The sequence below is a fragment of the Mustela nivalis genome, assembly GCF_964662115.1.
Source record: "Mustela nivalis genome assembly, chromosome: 1".
NCBI lineage: Eukaryota > Metazoa > Chordata > Mammalia > Carnivora > Mustelidae > Mustela > Mustela nivalis.
Window position 1 is genome coordinate 212,691,911 of NC_139020.1, and position 22,746 is coordinate 212,714,656.

Consider the following 22,746-nt stretch of genomic DNA (forward strand, 5'->3'; position numbering starts at 1 on the left):
AAGGAGCTCACGGTGGAGAAGGAGAAGTCAGAGCAGAGAGGTCGGCTGGGCCCCGTGGGTCCGGGGGATGGAGAGTCACCCGTGGAGCCCTGGGATGCTCTTGAGAAGGGTCAGGTGTGACGTATACGAGAAATAATCAATGGGCCAACACTTGAAAGGGAAAACATTTGACAAACACGGACTGAGCATCTGTTGTGCCAGCTGGGTGCAGAGGTCCCAGGGGCAACCAGGACAGGGAATATTTCCTCTTTTTAACAGATGGGGAAATTGAGGCTCAGAGAGATGACATGGATTGCGCGGGGCCACAGATTTGCCAAGTGGCAGGTGTGTGACTCCAAACCCTGGGATTCATCCGGTCTCCAATCCTGCTCCTTGGAAAAAGACCTGGAAGGCTGCCTGGAGGAGGAGAGAAAGGAAGAGGAGGGAGGAGGGGAGAGGAAAAGAGGAATTAGGGAAGGAGGGAGACTTTCTGAGCACCCTCCGGGCAGCAGGACCAGGGGTGGGGAGAACATGTAGACCAGCCAGATTAAAGGAAAATAGCTCTTAGCCATGCCCCAAACAAAGGTGGCTCTCCCAGATGGGGAGTGAGGGTTCCATCCCTGGAGGTGTGCAAGGTCAGCCTGTGTCAGAGAGGGATTTCTGCTCTGGGAAATCCACTGTCCTCCTAGGACCCCTTCACTCTCTGGGAACCTGTGATGGGAAGGCAGATGGGCCCCAACAAGCAACCTCGGCTTCCCTCTACTCAGTGTCACCAAGACTCAGTTTCCAATTCCGGCTCTGCTGTGCGGGCCTGGGCTGGTCCTTGACCTGTCTGTGCATCACCTGCAAAAGGGGGTCGTAGCAGTCCGGACCTCCCAGGGCAGCAGAGAGTCCTCTGGAAGCACCAGGAACAGTGTCTGGAACAGAGAGTGCCCTCAGGAGAGGTAACTTCTGGTGAGGTCTCTAACTCAGCATCAGTGGGGCTGTGGTTGTCACTGGGGCCGTGGCGGGGCCTGGCACACACTGGGAGCACCCGGCAGCGTCTGTCAGGTCACTAGGAGTGATGACATCTGTGTCTCCAGCTCAGCCCTCTGGGGACCCCTGCTCCAATGCCCAGTGTGCACTGGGCGCCCCTTCACGGAGTCATGGGGCTCATGGGGTCCTGCCTGGAGTGGGGGGGCTCACACACCTCAACCTTGACTCCTAGCCCCTGGACCTCTGTCCTCCTCCATCTGGATCAGCTCCCACTCTCCCTCCTCCGCCCCGTCATCCTCCCCTCAGCAGCCAGAGGGCGCCTGGGAGCACCTGAATCAGGAGCCGCCCTCCCTGGCCCTGTGCCCTCCAAGGGTCCCTCCTCTCTGGGGTGAAAGTATGAAGTAAAACCCCACAAGGTCCTGTGGGACTCTCTCTGTTCCCTCCCTGCCCTCCCCTCCTCCTCCTCTTCCCTTCTCTCACTTGGCTACAGACAGGGGCCTTCTCCTCCAACATGCTAGACCCCGCCCTGCCCCAGGACCTTTGCATGCGGCACCCACCACCTGGGATGTTGTCCATCCACTTCAGGCCTTTTGTTCACACATCATAGTGAGGCCTTTCCTAACCACCCTATTTTAAAAGCACACCCCCAGCCTTTCCCCTTTCCTGCTTCATTTTCTGCCCTAGCACTTCCCACCATAGATTTATGTGTCTGATTTCATGTCTGTCTCTATTAACAAGTCAGCCAGAAATTGTTGCCTATTTTGTTCCCTGTTGTGTCCCCAGGACCTGGCATGCAGTAGGTGCCCAGTAAGTATCTGTCAGAAGCATGGATGAATCAAGGAAGGAGCAATGTCAGACCTGGGGCCCAAAGCCCAGCCCTGACCCTCCCAAGCCATGTGAGTGTCAGGGCCTCCCCTCTGCTTTGAGTCTCGGTTTGCTGTGCTTTTAAAGGGGACAGAAGTCATCAGTCCGCCAGCCAGGTGCTCATCAGATGAAAGTTTCTATTGTCCTGACCTTCCCCTTTCCCTGGGCCACCTGCTCCCAGCTCAGGAAGGTCCCAATATTTCAGTTTTTCCCAGTTCTATGGGAAGTCATGACCATATTGGGGGATGAGGATAGCGGCCATAGGCTGGGGGCCCCTGTGCAGCGTCTGAAATGCCTCAGCCCCGAGTCTCTCGGGCACAGGAAAAGCGCCCCCCTCAAGGGCCCCAGAGCGCCAGGCACCAGGAGAGGAGCCGCCCGGGAACTGGGACGCCAGGCGAGCGGATTTATTTAGCACTTCCCGTTTTATCTTGCGCGACATCTCCGCTGCCAGGACGATCCCACTCGCAGCCGCATGGTCGGGTGGGAACTTGGGAGGGTGGCAGGGGAGGGACGCCCAGCCCCTGCCGAGACATCCCCTATCCACTGCGTGTCCTGGCCAGGCCACATCCCTTCTCCCCAAAGAAGATCTCCTTTGGAGGTGTGAGACAACAGTACAAATGCCTACTTTGTGCCAAGCACTGCCCTAAATTGCACATGATTAAGCCAACCTAGTGACAGGTGACTAAACTAACCCACTGACAGGCACAGTGTGGACCATCCACCTGTCTACACAGGATGGGCTGAGTCCCTTGCTACCCAACTTCTGGAAGGACAGGGCTTGTCCCCAAACTGCAGACTGAGGATAGCTTCATAGTCTTCAGGGGGAGAAATAGACTTCTAAGTGCTCTTTGATTGGCTTCTTGTGGGATGACAAGGGATGTCACCCTGACCGACCCCCCAGTAGTAAGGGTGATCTGTGGCTCACCCTGCCACATGCCCCAGCTCAGAGCCTTGTCTCTCTGGTCAGAAAAAAACCCTTTCCCCTTCATCTACCTGTCGGGGTGCCCCAAGGCTAGCCCCTATCCCACTGCAGCCGGGCTGCGGTCTATTCCCAAGATGCACCTGGGCATGGTATGCAAATGAAGTGAGTTAACCCTTTCACACAAAGAGGAGGTCCCACACACTCAGGCAGGTGTTAAGCTACCCCCATGGTGTGCTTGGCTCTGTGGGATGGATAGATGAGCCCCCCCAACCCCCCACCCAGCTCTCACAGTGACGTCCGTAAGTAAGTCATAAGTAATACCAAGGGCTACGGCTGGAAGGGTCAGGAGGGCTAACCTGGCAGCAGGTACAGGCAGGAAAACATCCAGAGGCAGGACCATCAGGGAAGAAAAGGTTATGGTTTCTGCAGGCAGGGTGGTCTTTGTTCCAATCGTGTCCCTGAGCCTGTGATGTCACCTCCTGAAACCTCAGTTTCCTTATCTGTAAAATGGGTCTCAGGAAGGTCCATCCTGCCTGGGCATCACCAAGTTTCCACAAGATAATTCAAGCTGTATTTGAACTTCAGCGCTCCTCAAACAGCAGTCTCCGGGCGCCTGGGTGGCTCAGTGGGTTGGGCCTCTGCCTTCCGGCTCAGGTCCTGATCTCGGGATCCTGGGATCAAGCCCTCCATCTGCTTATGATCTCTCTCTCTGTCAAATAAATAAATAAAATCTTAAAAAAAAAAAAAAAAAGCAGTCTCTGGGTAGTGCTTGACCACTGGTTACTTAGTATTTTCCTTAAATCCACCTGCCTCCCCATAAGTAAACTTCTTTCTTAAAAAGAAACTATGAGGTCACACCTCTCCCTAGGGAAGGCAAGTAAAAATAACAAGTTAAAGGAGTCAGGCTACAGTTTACAGAGACAAACAATGAGGGGCCAGCCGTGAAATTAACAAACGTTCAGGTAGAAATTATCAGATCTGGGCGCCTGGGTGGCTTAGTGGGTTAAAGCCTCTGCCTTCAGCTCAGGTCATGATCTGATCTCAGGGTCCTGGGATCGAGCCCCGCATCGGGCTCTCTGCTCCGTGGGAAGTCTGCTTCTCCCTCTCTCTCTGCCTGCCTCTCTGCCTGCTTGTGATCTCTGTCTGTCAAATAAATAAATAAATATCTTTAAAAAAAAGAAAAAAGAAAAGAAGTTATCAGATTGGTAAAAAAAAAGAAAAGAAATTATCAGATTGGAGCAGCCTCCTGTGTTCTCCCACAGAGAGACTCCTGGGACGGTGCTCTCCTTCTTGGGAAAAGTATTGAGCAAACATTAGCTGGTAAGCATTCAGGACCCTCCTCGCACTGGTCTAAGACTTCCTCCTGGAAGGAAAATACAAGGGATTAGCCCTGGCAGTCAGTGATTCTGCGGTTTTCCACGCTCCGTGTGACTCACCTACATCACCCTGAGGTTCAGGTGCTAAGCATGGGACCTGTGATAGAAGTGGGGGGGGAGGCCCCTGGCTTGGCGCCTGGATGGCAAGTCCAGGTGTGTCCCTTGGACCCTGGTGGCAACACCTAGGGCAGCAGCTGCCCACCACACCCCACCCCGTGGAAAAGAGCAGGAGAGACAGGATGCCCGTCTGCTCCTGTAGCTGGTAGGACAGGACTGAGGCCAGTTTCGAAGACTGTCTTTGGGTCCCCAGGGAGGTGGTGCCCTAAAGCCCCTCGGTCTCTCCATGTGCCCGGCAGGTAGGGGGTACCCCAGCCTCCCCCAAAGCCCCAAACCCTGGATCTCACGGCGTTAGGTGCTGGTGATTTATGGTCCGGGGTCTGGCGTCTCCAAGTAGTGTGACTTGGGGATGCCAACCCCCTTAATTATCCAGGAGTAGCAAAGTGCTGGATGAGTTTCAGCTGGGTCACCTTCTGGGCAAGTTTCCGTTACAGGTTGAATTGTCCCCCCCTGCAAGAAATACACTGGAGTCCTAACCCCCTCCACCCCTCACCCCTGGGGCTTCAGAATGTGATCTTATTGGGAAGTCATTTCTTTTCAGGAAATCATTAAATTAAAATGCAGTCGTGCGCGTGAGCCCGAATCCAGTATGGTGTTCTCATGGAAAGTGGGAATCCGGACACGGAGAGGGACAGGCACAGAGGAAAGTGGTATGAGTGGTCCAGGGAGGAGAAGGTGGCCGTCTGCACGTGTGCGCCGTCTGCATGTGTGCGTGCGTGCGTGTGTGCGTGTGTGCGTGTGTGTCAATCTTTACCATTTCATCGCATGGTCAGCTTCACGCGACTGTGACCATCACGGAGATCCACAACTGTGTCACCGCAAAGACAGAGAGATGCCATTTTAAGAAAGAATTGCTTGAAGGACCCATCAGTTCTACCCCTTGTTCAGTGCAGATAGTGGTACTGACCTGGGTTTATTAACATGTAAATATATGCATTTGCTCCCATTAAAATAATAAAAAATAAGCTGACAACTTCGATAAAAGGTAGAACATGATTGTCAAAACTCTCCACTTGCATCTTTCACTAACAAAGTATCCTGGAGAGTCTTCCCCATGGGTCTATGCGCTCAACCCCTTTTCACAGCTGTATACTACTCCACCATGTGGTTGTAACTGGTTAATTCTGCCTGTTCTCTCCTCTAGGATATTTAGGTTCAATTATTTCTTTACACTTCCCAAAATAATCCCGTGTCACAGCTTTGGGGATCTTCGCAAAAAGACCAAGCGAGATCCCTTCAATTATACCTAATTTTAAGGCCAAGAAACTGAGGCTAAAGGGGGAGAAACGTGTCATTTGTTCAGGGTCATATGACACAAAAGTGGCACAGCCAAGAATTTTCATGACAGTTTCATAAAGATATAATTTACCCACCAAATCATTCACCCATTTGAAGTGTATTAGTTTGATCATTTTCAGTATATTAACAAACCATCATCATCACCAACCACTCACAATCTAATTTTAGAATATTTTCATCACCCCAAAAGAAACTTGGAAAGAACTCATTGTCCAACAAAGATCATAAAGATCTATGCCTATGTTTTCAAGAGTTTTAGCTCTAATATTTAGGTCTATGATCCATTCTGAGTGTATTTTTATATATGGTGTGAGGGAGGGGTCCAAATTCATTCTTCTGTGTGTAGATATTCTACTTTCTCAGGACCACTTGCTGAAAAGACCATTCTGTCCCTCACTAAGTTGACAGGCTCTTTGAAAATCAATTGGCCCTGGGGCACTTGGGTGGTTCAGTGGTTAAATGACTGATTCTTGAGTTTGGCTCTTGTCATTATCTCAGGGTCAGTCTCCTAGCTCAGCAGGGACTCTGCTTGGGATTCCCTCTCCCTCTGCCTCTGCCTTTCCCCCATCACTCCCTCTCAAGGAAATAAATAAACCTCTAAAAAACAAAGAAAAAGAAAATCAGTTGACCCTACATGTTTATTCTGAGCTCTCAATTCTATTTCATTGACCTGCTTGTCTATTCTTATGCTGGGATCATAATGTCTTGAGGACTGTAGATTTGTTTTCTGTTTGTTAAGTAGGCTTCATGCCCACTGTGGAGTCCAACATGGGGCTTGGACTCATGACCCTGAGATTAGGACCTAAGCCAAGATGGACTCAGATGCCCAACTGATTGAACCACCCAGGAGCCCCCAGTGACTGTTGCTTTGTAATACCATTGGGAGACAGGGATGTGTGAGCCCCCACTTTTGTTCTTTTTCAAGATTGTTTTGGTTATTCTGGGTCCTTTGAATTCCTCATATAAATTTTAGGATCACCTTGTCAATTTCTGCAAAGAGGCCAGCTGGGATTTTGATAGGGATGAGATCCAAGTTCAATTTGAGGAATATTGCCATTTTCACAATATTAAGTCCCATCCACAAATGAGCTGTCTTTCATTTATTTAGGTCCCCTTTAATTTCTTTCAGCAACCTTTCATTGTTTTTAGAGTATAAGTTTTGCATCTCTTTTGGTAAATGTATTCTTACGTATTCTATTCTTTTTGATCAGTTGTAAACGGAATCGGTTTCTTAACTACGTTTTGTTTGTTCATTGCTAATGCGTAGGAAGTACAATGGATTTTCGTGTATTGATCCGATGTCCTGCAGCCCCAAGGAATGGGTTTACCAGTTTTAATACTTTCTTAGTGGATTCCTTAAGATTTTCTAAATACAACGTGCCATAGAGCTAGTTTTACTCCTTCCTTTCTAATCCGGGTGCGTCTGATTTCAGTTTCTTGCTTGATCGCCAGGTTCTCACCTCCAGTAACATGCTTGGTGGGAATGGTGAGAGCAGGCGTCCTCGCCTTGTTCTTGATCTTGGGGGGAAGAGATCCTGCCTTTGCCATTGAGTCATGATGTTAGCTAAGAGACGCTTTGTCAGGCTGAGGAAGTGCCTTCTATGCCTTGAGTGTTTTTTTTTATCACGCAGAGATGTTGAATTTTGTCAAATGCCACAGCCAGGATTCGAAGCTATGTTTCTCTGAATCCAGAGCGCCTGTGTTTACCTGATATACTACATTCGTGGACCCCCAAAGGAGCCCCACATGGAGCCCAGTGAAGAGCAGGTGGTCAGCAAATGGGGTGTTTCCAGCTGCCCCTTTTTCTCTCTGGCACTTGATGTCAATCTACAGAGAAAGAGAGAGAGAGAGAGCGAGCATACATGTGCACAGTGTTTAATTGGAGGAGTTGTATCATCATGGTGAAATTGTTGGCATAGGGGCGACATTGCTGGAGAGATGTTTTGGACCTGTCTTGCAGGGGTTTGAGGCAGGGTTCTGTGCAGACAATCCTGATTTTGGCACCAAGAGTCCTGTTTATCTACAGTAACGGACAGCTGACGGTTCTCTTACAGTTGCCTGGACAAAAACATGGTGGAGCTAATTACCAGGTTCTGGGAGACGCTGGGGCGGAGGGTGGGCTGGCAGAAGATGGAAGTGCTCATGGGCTGAACTTTTCACCCAATGAGTCACACCCCCAGCGTGCCAGGTGCTGGGGTCCGCAGACACGAAAGAGACCCAGGGCCTGCCAGGCCCCACCTCCGATCCCACTGCTTTCCACAGTGTGGAGCTTTGAGACTTAAGCTGTGCCGCTGGGGAGAATATTCCCTCCTGGTTCTCTTGGAGCTTTGGCTTATGGGAAGTCTTGGTTTGGTGTTACTGAATCCTTAACACCTTCCTGACACTTGTCAAGCTCCTGCAGCTGCCAGAAAGCTGGGACAGAATCAGACTAGAGTGTTCTGTTCGCCTGGTCTATTGATTTTTCTGGACATCTAACTAGCTACCCTGGTTTCCCCATCTACAATGGCCCCGTTTATCAAGAAACCCTCTTCGAGATAAGGTGCCGGGTGTTTGACACGCTGTAACTAATTTTTCTCTCCTAATGACCCTAGGAGGTGGAGGCTACTCCTGTCCCCCATTTACAGATGGCCAATTGGAGGCACAGGTCACATGGGGAGACAGAATAGATAAGCAAGCTGACTAAAATGTAAAGTCAGTCCAAACTTTAATAAATCACCTGGTACCCTGACGATGATGAACTTGAGCAGGGGGCGGGGAGGGTCTCTAGGAGAATTGAAAGATGAGGGGATCCAACCTTGGGAAGAGGTGGAGGAACAGTGTCCTAGGCAGAGGGAACAGCCAGTGCAAAGGCCTTGAGGCTGGACTGTGCCATTTGCAAAGAACAGTGAAAAGGTGGTGTGGGCGGACTAGAGTGAGCGAGGGGAACAGGCGGAGGTGAGGACAGGGAGGTGACGGGGCAGGTCATTAAGGACCTTGTAGACTGCGGGGAGAACTTGGGTTTTCCCCCCCCCAAGTGAGATATTATCTATCTCCTTCACTGGATTGTTAACTCTTGGAAGGCATGAACATTTTTCTAACCTGTTTTGTCCACTTCTGTATCTTCATCGCTTAGCACCGCACACAGAGGGAAGGGCCAAATGGATGGGGTTCCTGGGCATAGGCTGCTCTGGCTCTTATGCCCTTGCCTCTGTTGGTTGCAAGAACTCTCAGAGGTAAATGTGGTTGCCCCTTTTGCAGATGACAACAGAGGGGCCAAGTGGCTTGTTCAAAGTCCCTTCCCTAATAGGTGGCAACGCTGGGGCTCCTGCCATATCTAACCTTCCAGAACTGGCAACCACATTTCGTTCCGCCTTCATCAGGCACACAGGGCTGGAGTACCCACTGTGTATGAGAAACCATCACCAAGATGGGGTTGGGTCTTCATTGCATGGATGAGACAACGAAGGCCAGACTGTCAATGGTTAGGTCAGGGTCATGCAGCTAGGAAGGAGAACCAAACAGGCTCCTCGAACCTGGCCGCTGCACTGGCCGCTGGGAAACTCCGAGCTTAATTTAGGTTCCTTGTTTAATTATTCATTCTCTCCTCTCTCTTCTCCTATTTATGACTTCCGCCTTCTCATTTTGTTCCCGGGGTTAATGCCTTTTGTTTATATCTGCATCTTTGGCCTGGAATGAATGAATCAACGATTTTGGAGGAAAAACCCCAAATTCTAAACCTGTGTCCTTTTGTGGGCACAAGGCCGTCTCCAAACACATACCTTGGAGAAATAAAACACCTCCAGCGTGTTCAGAACTCATCCGGAAGTGTGCGGTCTTGCGGGGTCTTTGCGCCCTCCGACCTCCTATGGCAAGCCTCCCCTTCATTTCTTTCTTCTCTTCTCGTTTTCAAGCACCAACGACAGGCTAGCGTATCCTCAACAGGTCACCCTTACACTCTTTATCTTGCTCCCTTTCACAGACAGGACACTGAGCCCCCAAGGGGCAAGCCCCTTTTGCAGGTGGGAAAACTGAGGCTCAGGGTCCTGCCCCGCGCGTCAGCGCCTGAGCTGGGGTTCCTGGGGTGATGCGCCCGGACTCCAGCCAGCGGTATCGGCAATGAGGTGGGGCGTCTGCAGAGTGCTCGCTCGGAGGGAAATGCTTCCTCATCCGTTCGCTCCCCACACAGGGACCCCGGGCCGTCGGGAGTCACACACAGCTGGGGGGACCCGGATAAAAACCGCACGACGGGTTGGAGGGCGGCTGGCGGCGGGGGCCGGGAGCGCTTTCCCCAGAAGCTGCGGCTGGAGCAGGAATCTTAGGGACAAGGGAAAGATCCCGGGGGAGCATTATTCCAGGCGAAGGACGGGCAGAGCCGAGGGCCCCGGGTGAGGAGGGGCGGGCGGCGGCACCGTCACGAGCCGGCCGGGTGCGGCGTGGGCACCCGCGGGCCAGCAGTGGGTGCGAACATGGACGCATTCGAAGGGCGCCGGGGGAGCTGGAGCAGGACCGAATGCAGGGCCCGGCAAGCACCACGCCCTAGGCGCCGAGCGTCCCGGGTCCCGCAAGCGTGGCCGGAGGAGTCCCTCGCGCTGACGCCACCGCCCACGCGTCCCGCGTAGCCCAGAGCCCCGCGCCCCACGTGCTCTCGCGGCCCTTTAAACGCCCCGGGGCCACCTGACCAACCGGCGCCGTCTCATTGGCCGGGGGGGGCGTGGCTGCCGCGCGGCTGCGCAGTGACGCGCGCGGGCCGGCCCCGCCCCGGCCCCGCCCCCGGCCGGCGGCGGCGGCGGCGGCGGCGCTGGCGGAAGGGATGACGTCACCGGCTGGGGGGGCGCGCGATCCGGCGCGAGGGGAGCGCGAGCCGCAGTGAGTGTCCTCGCGCCGCCCGCCCGGCAGCCCGGCCGGCGCGCGCACGCCGCGAGCCGCTGGCGCTCGGGCTCCGCTCGAATCCCATGCAACAGCCAGGATGTGAAGCGGGGCAGAGCCGGGGGAGCCCAGCCCAGCCAGCCTCCAGGTAAAGGGCGGGGGGGAACCGTGAATTCGATTAAAATAAAATTGCAGGCGCTCCAGTGGGGGTCTCGGAGGCAGCGGAGTGGGCAGCGCGCCGGCTTTGTGCCGGGAAAGCCTGCACGGCCATTGTGCTCGGAGGGTGCCCGGCTGCAGCCGGCTGCACGCCCAGCCGCGGCGCCTGGCTAGCGGCGTCCGAACAATGCCCCGAGGGGCTGGGCCGGGGCGGGCAGGGGCTGCGGGGAGGGCTCTGCGGGCGGGGCTGGGGGGGGGGCTTCGCCGCGGCGGGGGGGAGGGGGCTGGGCTGGAATCGCCCGGAGCGCGGCGTTGGAAGCTGCCCAGCGCCGCCGGCTGCACCACCCGGGGCTGCGGGCGGGGCAGAAGCGCGGAGGGGGGACGCGCGTGTGTGCGGAGGGGCTGCTGGCCCCGGCGGCTCCCGGCCAGGCTCCCCGGGCGGGTCCTGGAGGCAGGGGGCGCTGTGCTGGGGGAGGGGGGCTCGCGGGCGCCCCGGAGTGGAGACCAGCCCGGGACCGGTGGCTCCAGGTGGGAGCGAGGGCAGACCGGCCGGTGCGCCCAGGGCGGCTGCTCTGCCCGCCGCCTTCGCTCTCCAGTTGTCTTCCCCCCGAGACCTCCGGCTCAACGGTGTCTCGCCCTAGCGCCCTCCCGGCCTCGTCCATCCCTGGGGAAAGGGGCCGCAGCTCCGGCACCCTGGCCTTGCCCCACCCTTCTGCGGCCCCGGCGCCCCCTCCCAGCCCCCCAGGCGGGGCGAGGCTCAACCCCCAGCCCCAGGGACTCCGGCGGACCGACGGACGGGCGCGCGCACCGGGCACCCGACCTCTCCTCGGCGCTGGGGGCCCCTTGGGGATCCCGGGAGAGGGGAAGCCGCCCCTTGAGCCAGCAGCCCCGGGGGTTTTGCGCACCCCGGGAGCCCCCTTAGGGGCGGGGGGGGAGGGGAGGTGACGTCATCCAGGGGGGCGGAGCCGTCGGAACCCGGTGAAGGGGGCGCTGGGGGGGGCGTGCCCTGAGGAGAGCCCCCCGGAGTTAGGGAGCCGGAGCCCTGGACGCATGGGTTTCGGCCGGGTTGCGGCCAAGTTCACTGCTCCTTATGGAAATTTCTCCCAAATTTAGGAACCCCCTTAACACCCCCTCAAGTCCTGGACACTTCCCTCCGCGAAACCTCCTAAATCGGAGAACTCCCCTTCAGCTGCTTTTCTCCAGAATTCTCAAATCAGGGAGCCCTTCTGCAAACTGGGATTTTTTTTTCAGCCTCGGTCCGCACTACCCACCCACCCTCATCTAGAACCTCCTCCTCAGTGACCCTTCCCCCATCTCAGATTCTCCTCGGGTAGCCCTGTAAATGGGCAGCTTTTGAGAATGTCCCTTCCTCAAATTTAGTAACCCCCTAGGGACCTCATCTCCCAAATTAAGAAACCTCCCCAGCGCCTCCAACGGGGGGACACCTCCCCTCCCCTTTCTAAGGCTCCACTGGGATTCCCCTGTTCCCCCAGCTCAGTCTGGGGGAGTCCCTGTTCTGAGCGTGGGGCCCTTCTGTCACTGGCCCAACCCCTGAAAAACCAGCCTGGCCGACAGAGCTAGCAAAGAGAGGGGGATGGTGTCTGGGTGTCCAGGTTGTGTATTAGCACTCCAAGAAGCTCGGACAAAGCTGGAGGGTCCCCAGGAGTCCCAGGGACAGGGACCCACCTGCTCTGAGCCCCCAGTGGCCTCCACCCAGACTTTGGCTGCTGGGATCCTAGCTTTCCCTCCATGTCCCCCCATCAGTACTGTTCCTGGGGTGCGGGGGGCAAGGGCTCCTTTTGTTTGGGGCACCCCGCTTCCCCCTCAGAGCTGCCTCCCGCCTCCTGTGAGGAGAGAGAGCCAGTCCGCGCCTCTACTCCCGCTGCTGCTGCTGGAGCTTTTATTAATGGCCGAGGGATTCGGTCGATTCTGCCATTTGCATAGCTCCCCTCCCCCTCCCAGGGTCCCTTCCTTTGTGCCCCCCTCCTCCTGCCAATCTTGCCCGCCTTCTGTCCCTCAGCTCTCTTCTTCCTCTGCCAGCTGATACTTTGGCTGCGGAAGGCAGACAGCTGGGGCTGGGGCGGCTGCTTCCCACCCCCACATCCCAGAGCCCACCGACTTGGACCCGAGTCTCCGGGGGCAGCCCCCTGCCCCCGACAATGCCCTCGGCGCAGCGCTTCTTGCTGCCCGCGGTCTGCGTGTGTCTCCATTCTTCTCCAGAAAGCTTCGTCCTGCCCCATCCCCTGGGCCTGGGGGCACCTTCACCATGACGGTGCACTTCTGCTTGGGGCCTGGGCCCCCCACAGCCCCCTGGGGGTTGCCACCCGCCATACTCAATCGCCCTGAGACTTGGTATAATTGGGCTCAGGCAAACAAAACGTCGCGGGAGACCCGGCCTGCCTGGTGAGCTCATGCGCTTTCCTGTTCCCGCTGCCACAGCCGATGACATCGGCCCCCCGGGGGGTGATGGGGGCTGGGGCTGTCTTGCCAGTGGCTGTCCTGAGGGGAGAGGCAATGGCCTGGTCCACTGCCCGCCCCCTGCAGGAGATGGGATGGGGCATTCTGGTATGGCCCGGTATGGGCTTGGAGGACGCTGCCCAGGGTGGTCGCTGGGCTCCCCGGGGGATCCGTCCTCCCCCCAGGGTCCCTTCCAGGACCCTAAGGTGGGCAGATGCTGGCTGCAGGGAGAGGGGTACCTTGAGCCAGGCACCTGCCTGCGGTCCGCATAGGTCATCGCCTGGGGACCGGTAGTTCTGTTTCTGTCCCCTCCAGCGGGAGTCCGAGCCCCTTCTCTGCCTGCTTTCCCCGGGATTCCGGGTGTCTCCACAGGTCCCTGGGCCACCCTTGGAGACTTGAGACATTTTTCTCCCAACACTGGAATGTAGCTGTGGACGACGGTGAGAGGAGCCAGTATGGGGCGGGGGAGGAGCTCCCCGGACGTGAGGGACTTAGTTGTGGCGTCTCGGTGGACGGTTCTGGAACCACCACCATTCACCCCTTTGCTTCTTCTTTGGGTCACACAGAGCTTGGGGCTCTGCCTGGGGCTCCCCGGACCCGGGGCCGGTGATGGAGATGGATTGGCTTCCGCTTCTCAACTTTCCGGGGCGTGACTCAGTTTCCCCTCCTGCCTTCCGGGTCAGCACCGAGAAGCGCATCACAGGGGTTGGAGTGCAGCGTTCCCCTTGGACTACTGCGTCCTGGAGCGGGGTGCCAGGAGACCTGTGGCTCTGCCGATTGCTCCAGCAGCCGAATGGCCCGAACGATGGTCAGCGAGGTGGCCCGGGAGGGACCAGGGACGAGGGATGGGCGGTGTTTCTGACGCTCCAAGGCACAGTGTGACTTTTCCACCCAGGTGCCCCGCAGCGTTCACCTGCCGCCCGTGACTTTAGTACAGCCGCCGTGCGTAGGGGGGAGAGAGGGGGGCGTGTAGAGAGTTGGGGATCAGGAGGAAAACCCTAAAAATAAAGGTGGATATTTATAAACCCAGCGGGTTTGGGGGATAATTGACAAAGCTTAATGTTTTCAACTGAGAGCGGTCCCCCCACCCCCCTCGCGCCGACTGCATTAGTTCCATTTGTGAAGTCATTCGGTGCCAGTGGAAGGTTCTTGAAGTGTCGTGGGCTCCGTGGGCGAGTTGCGGGCTGTGGTCCCCCTCCAGAGGTCTTGTGCTTCTGGAGGGAGGCAGGGGGCCCAGGCAGGGGTGCTGAGGTGCCTGGGGCCCCAACTTCCCAACACAGCCTCCTGGCAACTCCTCCCATGGTGGGGGGGGGCCAATCCCGTTTCCCAGAACTGGCGAGAAGGAAGCCGCCCCTCTCCCTCTCCAGCGAAGCGGCCACACGTTGCCCTTGCTCTGTCCTTCTCCACAGCAAAAGATGCCTGGGTGGGGTATTTGGGGAGACCCCAGCTGCCTGCTGGGCAGGGTGGCTCAGCCTCTGGTGGGGACAGCAGGGGACGAGACCGTGCCTGGCTGGGATCCACAGGCTGATCCCACGGGAAACCTGCCATGGGTCCGTGGACAGAGTCACACTGTGGCCCATACAGGGGTGGGGTGGGGGAAGGAGATGTTCTTAAAATTTTGTCCCCTCACTTGGCGGCGGTCTGGAACCAGAAGGCTGGGGCTTGGCCTGCAGGGCGGAGGAGAGGGAGAAGGGGGTGGCAGGGCATGGAGGTCCCTGGGCTTGTCACCCTGTTCCAGGGAGGAGGGACAGTCCAGAGACCCGCCCATCCTAGCTCCGAGATGCACGGGAGGTCCTGGCACCAGGGTCTCTCAAGCCTGCGGGCCGGGGGGGGGGGGGGTGTCACCCTCCTAGCCTTCTAGAAGCTCCAGGTATGGGGTGTACTATGTGGGGTATTTTTTTCTTTAAAGAAAGAAAAGACACTCAGGAAAAAAAAAAAAAAAAAAACCCGACGTACCATTTCTGTCTTGTCTCTGGCTGATATTTCAGAAGCGTGGGGGGGGCTTGTGCGTGGGGAAAATGAAAAATCAATCGGCTTACACTTCTGCAAAGGCGAAAATTAACGAGCGGGCGGGAGTGACTCATGGACAGGGCCCCGACTTTTCTCGCACTGCCTCATTTTTGTCTTTCCTTTCCCTGCCCTCCTCCGAGGGGAGATGGCGGGGCCCCTGCCCCTCCTGGGGGCCTGGCCAGGCCGGATGTTGGGGGGTAGGGGTGCTCTTCTGAGCTCCCAGGAATCCCCCTCTTCGGTCCCCGGGAGCCTGGTGTCCTGGGTCCTGCGGAGGCCAGAGGGATTCTGTACCTGAAAATACACCCGGGGTCTTGCCTGGCTTTTGTGTTTCTCTGATCACTCCCGCGGATTCCCCCCCCCCCCCAGGGGCGGGGGTGGGGGTGGGCGTCTCGGAGCTTGGGGTTCCGGATTGCCGTGACCTCCGCCCATGAAAATGCTTTAACTGGGGCTTGATCGCAGTTTTTTTTCTTTTTCTTTTTCTTTCTTTCTTTTTTTTTTTTTTTTTTGAAGGGGCAGAATTGTCGCGAACTCCCTGGGAGGTGTCTGCGGCTTTTGAGTTTTATATTTGGTTTTTAAAATCTTTGCTCTTAGCCCTTTTTAGGAAGGTCAGGAGGGTCCTGTCCTCCTGCGAGAACTGCAAATCCCAGCTCCCCTCCCCCCACCAGGTTTTCTCCTTTCTGTCTCCCTCCCTGGGGGGGGGGGGCTCACCTCTGCCCCTTACTTTCTCTGTGTGGGAGCCTCCTTGCCTGCGAAAGGAGGTTTTCATGCCTCCGGCTTCGGGGTCCTGACTTCTGCACCCCTACTCTGCCAGAGCTGTGTAAACTCTCAGGTTGGTTGGCCTCTCTGTTTCTTCGTCTCTGAGATCAGGACTCGTTCACAGCCAGCCAGGACAGGAGATGCTTCTGGTGCAGGACCTCCCTCGGGTGTCGGATGCGACTGCTGTTGGCAGCCCGCGCCCTGCGACACCCAGACCCGACGTGGCCCGCCAGCCGCAGCCCCAGAGGCTTAGAGGCCAGGGAACCGGGGACGGAGGGAGGCAGGCCGGGTGCACCGGGGCTGGGAAGTTGCTCTATTGTCATGCTGTTGCGTGGGTGGAAATTCAGGAGTTCTGGGGAGGCGAGGTCGATGCGTCTGTGTGTGTATAATTTAATGCTGCTTGTAATTAATCCTGTGATCTGCAAATGAGGGGGTGTGGGGGGGAGATGGAAGAGCCACTCCGCCTTATTTGGACTTGGCGCCCGTGCCAGGCCCTGTGCAGGGAGCATTCCCATCGCGTTTAACCTTCACGCCCTGCCCCCCACCGTCCATGTGGCGGTCATGCGTGCAGCCCCATTTTGCAGATGGGGAGACTGAGGCCCAGGAACCGTCTTCTCTGGCACGAGGGCACACAGATAGGTGACAGAGCAAGGAGTCTCCCTCCCAGGGGGGCAGTGGATGCTAGACTTGAGGTCTTAACTCCTGGGGACGGGCCTGGCTCTCTGTCCAGTTGTCCGAGAAGTCGTTTGGATGCTGGTCCACCCGCTGGGGTTCCTGAGGGCCCCTGCGCGGATGCTGGGGTTCCCAGCTGCCTTCCTCGGAGGGGGAGAGCGTGGACGCTGGACTGGGCTGCCTGGGGCCCACATCCCCACTCCGGCTGTGTGATGGGGGCGAGGGGCTCCACTTCTGTCTTCCCATGTTCTCGTCTACAGAATGGAGAATCGTGGTACCCCTCGGACGGCATTGTTGGGGGGAGAGCGCTGCGCTGACACATTGGCTGGACCCGCCCAGCAGGGGCTCCCCAGCAGCCCCCCAGTGGGGTCCAGCCTGGGAGGGATGTCAGGATGACTCAGCCGCTGCAAACTGGGGCGTTCCCCGTCACTGGCTGCCTAATCAAGGCCGCCCCACTTCTGCGGCAGGATCGGAGCCACGGGAGGCCCGGCGAGGCGGACGGGGAGGGCAGGCAGCTGCTGCGCGAGACTCGGGCACCCCCAAGACCCCCGGGGGGGTGGCTCCCCGGCTTCCAAGGCTCTGGGTGGGTCTGAGCCAGCGTCCCCCCCTTCCCAGGGGGAGGTCTCCACTTTGACGGCAGCCCCGCAGAGAGGCGCCCCAGAAAGGGCTCCGTGTGCAAGCTTGGGGCTGGGCCATTCATTCATTCATTCACCAATTCATTCCTTCAGTCAGCCAGCGTCTGTGGACGACGGGCCCCCAGAGACCATGGAAGCCGGACTCTGGGTTCGAATCGTATCCAGCTCTGCGGCTCACTGGCTGTGAGGTCTCGGGCTAGTTCTGTAACCGACCCTAGCCTCGGTTTCCTCATCTAGAACCTGGGGGCTTCGGCACTGCTCCGCGCTGGGTAGGGGTATCCTGACGGCTCTAGGAGCTCAGATCTGCCTGGTGGAAAGCTCTGTGTATGTTCTTTTTCCTTTTTGTTTTTTGTTTTCAATAAAAGCGAATTGGAATTAAATTCTGGGGATACAGCGGTAAACAAGGCAGGCTCGGTCCCATGTTCCTTGGACCCTGCAGGTTATTGGGAGAGGCAGTGAGTGCATAGATAAACAAGTAGGGTCGCCTACGGTCAGTCAGTCGGTTTCTGCCGAGACCGGAAATGCGGGCAGGACCCGGCAGGACACCGCAGTTGTTCTATGGGTGGGGGTGGGGACACGGGGGACTTTCTGAGGGGCTGACCTCCGTGTTGAGACATGCAGGCACTGGGGACAGCAGCGCAAAGCTGGGAGGGACCTCTGGGGGCAGGGTGAGGCGGGCTGACCACAGGGGCCCTGACACTGAGCTGTTCCTTTAAGGTTTATCATGTGGCCAGAGTTTGCTGGAAGACCCCCTCAGCACGCTGCCCCGAGCTTGGGTGTGAATATCGTTGCAAACAGAGACCCCTGTAGGGCGATGGGGAAACATCACTTGGAGCAGCCATCAGGCCAAGGCACAGAGAGGGAGAGGAACCAGCCCGAGACCACACAGCTACGCCCGACTGCCAGTCCCGCCGGCTCAGGGCAGGAAACTGAGGCAGGAGGATGTGGCAGAATGTCCTTCTCCAACCCCAGTGCCCATCCAGGCTGGGCTGATAATGCCTGTGGGTGATGTGCCCCAGCTAGGCCCCCACCACCCATCCTGCCGGCCAGCTCCCAATGGCTCCACAGTCCCCATCTGAGCAAAAGCAGAAAACCCCGATTTTACACAAAATTGCCCCATTTTACGTCCTGGGAGCATTCTTTTCCTGAAAACACCTGCCTTTGCCAGGTGTGACCTCGGCCCTTCCTGGGCCCCTCCCTGAGCCTCAGTTTCCCGGGCTGTCCCATGGGTTTGAGACTCACTGCCCCGATGAGTTACTCAGAGGGCCTGGGCGAGATAACTCACGGGGAGGGCTGAGGACAGTCCGGGCCGGCGTCCACACTCGATAAACGCTGGCTCTGATCATATTAATATTGGTCATAATGATAAACTTGACTTAGATGAAATGCAGCACAGAAGGGAGCCTGCTGCTCCCCAGGGGCAGGGCTATGAATTATCTTCTGGCTGCAGGACCCGTCCCTCAGGCTCTCTCGTCTTCTCCAGAACACAGCTCTTGGGTCTTGGGCCGGACCGTATCCGTAGAGTTTGTCCCAGCGGTTCTGTAACCAGGGGCAGTTGGGCTCTCCCCGGGACACGGGACCATGTTCGGGGACGTCTGAGGTCGTCAGGACTGGGGGTGCTCCTGGCACCGGGTGGGTGGGTCAGGGATGGGCGCCCAGGATGCCCCCCCAAAACGATCCAGCTCCAAATGTCAGTAGTGCTGAGGGTTAGAAACCCCAACACACGCTCCAGACCTGTGGCCGCGAGAGAAACGCGGCAGGATGGCTGGTGGCTTGCCCGTGACCGGGAGCCTCCTGCGCTCTACACGGCAGTGCGGGACGCGGACGCAGGGATAACGGATGGGTCCCCGTCACACACCTGTCCCGGCCCCCGCTGTCCAATTGATTTTCAGAAGTAGGTAATTGCCCCTGAAGTGTGGCCTCTGGAAAGCGTGGCCGGCTGGGGCTGCTAACTCGGTGCTGGGTCTGGAGTGTGGAGGGACTGCCTGCGGTGTAGACCTTTTTCCTGCTGTTCCTCCTGGCCCTGGGAGCCTGGACTCTGTCCTCACCGGGAAGGGCTTAGGGAGGCCTGAGCACCCAAAGTGGGAATCCTGGCACAGGCCCCTCCACCCCCGGCCACGTGAGGCGACCCTGCTATTCTCCCCCCACTGAGAGCCTTGGTTTTCTCATCTGTAAAATGGGGACACATCCTGCCTGCTGTGTCATGAGTTTTCACCGGTGTCATGTTGATTACCGCCCCCCCGGGGCAGCTAGGTTGCACACGTAGGGGCTGAATGACTGTACCCTCCCCACAGGTCATCCTCATGAGGAATTGGAGAGAGGGGAGGACCCCCAACCTCTGATTTCCCAGACGGCTGCCGCAGAGGGGACATTGCCCAAACAGGCATTAAGTCCCCCATCACGGCGCCCAGCCTCACGCCTGGCCCTCCGGGCACCCTGAGAATAGCTCCCACAGTGCCAGCCGCTGCCCCCATCTTGCAGATACAGAAACTGAGGATCGGGGGCGGAGGAAGGGACATTGCTGCTGGCCGGTCTGGGTTCCTGATCCGTGCTGGCCTCTCAGGAGCTGTGTGACTTGAGGAAAGTTGCTTCACTTCTCTGGGTGGCACCCCAGACCCTCTTCTTGCCAGCCAAGCTCCTCCAGGCTCCTGTCCTGCTTCTGTCCCCCGCACTCCTTCCGCACCAGCCGCGGGGACCTCCTCGCCCCCTGCTCCAGGCCTCCGTGCTTGCCGGCCCGTCTGACAGGAGCTCCGCTTCTGGCCAGGCCGGCTAGTTGGCTCGTGTCCCCAGCATGCCTGTTTTACACTTTTCTCAGTTGCTGTTCTCTGCCCCATCCGCTGCCCCTTCCCAGAATGCGAGTTCTACCAGGCCTTTCCTGGACAGGCCTGCCTGGCTTCTGGGAGCCTCCGCTGTCCCCCACGAGCATCGGCGTGTCTCGGCGTTTTTTCCCCGACAGGGAGAGCCCTGCGTCTGCACCTCCCTGGGCAGAGAGGCCAGGAGAGCAGCTCCCTCGTGGAGATGCTGCGTGACCTTGGCCACTTGCTTGCCTTCTCTGAGTCTCTGCGTGTCTGAGATGTCCGGCACAGAAGCAGTGACGAGAGGGTGTTGAGAGCCAGGGGTCCTGAGCATGGGTGTCTGGAGGGCAAGGGACCCTGAAATAGTCTGTGAGGTTTCCTGTCTCTTGGGGAGAAAAGAAGTCCAAAGGCCGGGGACCCCCAAAACTGAATAAAAGCTGGGCTGGGGGCTTTCGGGTTCAGCGGGCCCTGATGTTCATTTGGTACCTGTGTTTCTGGCCAGATGCGCAGAGACGTTGCTGAGGAGCCACCAGGAGCAGGCCGGGCTTTCTTTTGAGGCTCATATTTGGAGTTTTGGAACCCACAGTCACGTCTTGGTTTGGCCTCATGAGCCGTGTGTTTCTGGGTCTGTGGATTCACCTGCCAGAGGCTCTGTCTCCTTGTCTGTGAAATGGGTGTGAGCGGTTTCTTGGGCGGTCCAAAGGGTCCCTATTGAATGTGCTTGGCAAGTGCTGGTGTGTCGGAGCCCCCCTCCCCCCATACTTGGCTAAACATCACCGAATATTCCATGGTGATTAACCCCTTCTGGGAGGAAGTTGGGGGCGTCAGTTACATACAGAACTCGGAGGACGAAGGCTTTGGGGCCGCTGGAAGGTGGTTGGGCCCATGTCTGGCTTCTCCCAAGGGTGTCCGGCCAGGCCCAGAGCCTCCCCGCTCTGGTGCCGAGAGCAGGCTGGCGGGAGCCGGGGTTGAGCCCTGGGCAGACGTGATTGATGTGGGCAGGACGTTGCCCCAGGCCCCCCTGAGCCGTGTCGGGGCAAACCCATCACGCCAGCGTGGCCGGAGTCCTTGGCCGGGGCGGGGGGTTCAGTGCGGACCTTGTAGGCCTGTGTCTCGGTCATCCTGTGGGGCTGCCTGGAGGCCTCCAGTGCTCCGCCCGGCACCCCCTGAATTCCAGCCACCCACTGTGAGGTGTACCTTTAGCCCCAGCTGCCCAGTCCCCCTGATGATGGTTTCCTTTTCAACCAATCTCTTTTAAACTTCAAAGAGAGAACTTGGTCTTACTCTCATGAATGGGGGACCTGGTATGTCCTTGACGTAAGTAGGTGGAACCTTAAAAATAAGTGGGATGAGAGTAAAACACACACGCGCGCACACACGCGCAACCTGACATTAAACACTAAATTATGGTGTTGCCGCCAGAGGCTTAAACTGAGGCCAGGGGGTGTCGAGGCATGAAAGCTGCCTTAGCACCACCGGAGACTTCCAACCTTCCGAAGGCTGGAGGGAACGGAGGATGGGGCGGCCCCCTTGCTGGTGGCATCGGCGTCCCTGCACGCGGGGAGGCGTTGGGGGGGGTCTCCTGGCCGCGCCGGGTTGCATCCCACCTTCCAACCAAGGTGCTTGGACTTGCCCACGGCATCGGAGTTTTCTTTCCCAGCGGCCCGGGGAGAAGGTTATTTCTCCCTGAATTCAATTAATGAGCCTATTAAAAACTATTTATTTTCCCTGACAGTTGTTTACTGAGGAGAAGGAGATGGATTGGACAGGCGGCCTCACCAGGCAGGCACGAGGCAGGGGTGGGGGAGGCCGGGTGCCTCGGGCCCTGGCGCTTGGGGAGCGCAGGCCACGGGTGGGGTCCTGCTTCTGGGGAGCCATGGAATGCAGGCTCTGGCCACTGTTTCTGCCCTTGGAGTCTTTGGGGAGGCAGACTCCAGGATGAGCGAAAACCGTGCTGCTTGTGGACACAGGGCGCTGGCTCCCGTGACCTCCCTCTTGTCCACCCAGGCCAAAACCTCTCGGATGCACTGGTTTGAAACCTAAGGTACGTCTTGCTGCCATCTGAGTTCCACGATCCAGTTCTGTCTAGTGGGGTAGATGACAGAATTTCCTGGAAATGCCTTTGAAGCTGGAATATGGAGGTGATAGTAGGCACTCAGGCAGCTCTTTTGGACCACGAGGCAGGTATCGTGGCTAAGAATGGGGGAACAAAAAGATGAAGGCCCCTGGGTCCCAAGGACTGTGAGGTGGGCCAAATAGCCCTGAAAGACCAACCTGGGAGTTTCAGACGCCTCTCCTGTGAGTTTTTTGGTACCTGAAGCCCGACTTGGTCCTAACAACGGTAGTACGCATGCCTCCTGACATACCCTGTCCTTCTGGTCTCTGCTCATTGGGTGGGGAGGCTTTCCTGACCTCTCTATTACTCAGATTTGCAAAATCACTATTTGCAAAATAATCAGTAAAATGATCACTTGGCAAAATTCGCCTCTTCCCCCACTCCCCATCTGTCCCTGTCCCTGCTCTGATTTTAGGTGAGGCACCTGTCCCCGGCTTCATGTTGTAGGCATCTTTACTTATCCTAGGCCTCCCGCTCTGCCTGGGACTCCCCAGGGAGGCGTTTTTGGCCGGCCTCCTCTGCTGTGCCCACAGCAGCACCAAGCACCTGTGCGTGCCCAGTAGGGCTCGGTGCCCGTGTTTTGCCTAAACAGGTCTCTGTTCCCAGCAGGAGACATGAGGCTCCGCGACACCCCGAGGTTCTCCAGCTGGCTGGTGGCTCCCCGGCTCTCTCCCCTTTCATCCCCGCCCCCCAGAGTCGGTCAGCTCGCCGGCAAGTCTGTCCCAGCGGCTGCTCCTGGTCCTTCCTCTCGCCCCCGTGTTCTCACCTCGCC

The 22,746-nt window shown here is 57.5% G+C and overlaps 1 protein-coding gene across 16 annotated transcripts in view; it reads left to right on the plus strand.

Moving 5' to 3' along the window:
* Window positions 1-10,331: 10,331 nt before the first annotated feature.
* Window positions 10,332-22,746, plus strand: part of PTPRS (protein tyrosine phosphatase receptor type S) — a 94,153-nt gene continuing 81,738 nt past the window's right edge. For all 16 annotated transcript variants that reach the window (XM_082734848.1, XM_082734859.1, XM_082734849.1 and 13 more), the window contains exon 1: window positions 10,332-10,525. The gene's annotated coding sequence lies outside the window, so the exon portion shown is untranslated. The remainder of the gene's footprint in view (window positions 10,526-22,746) is intronic.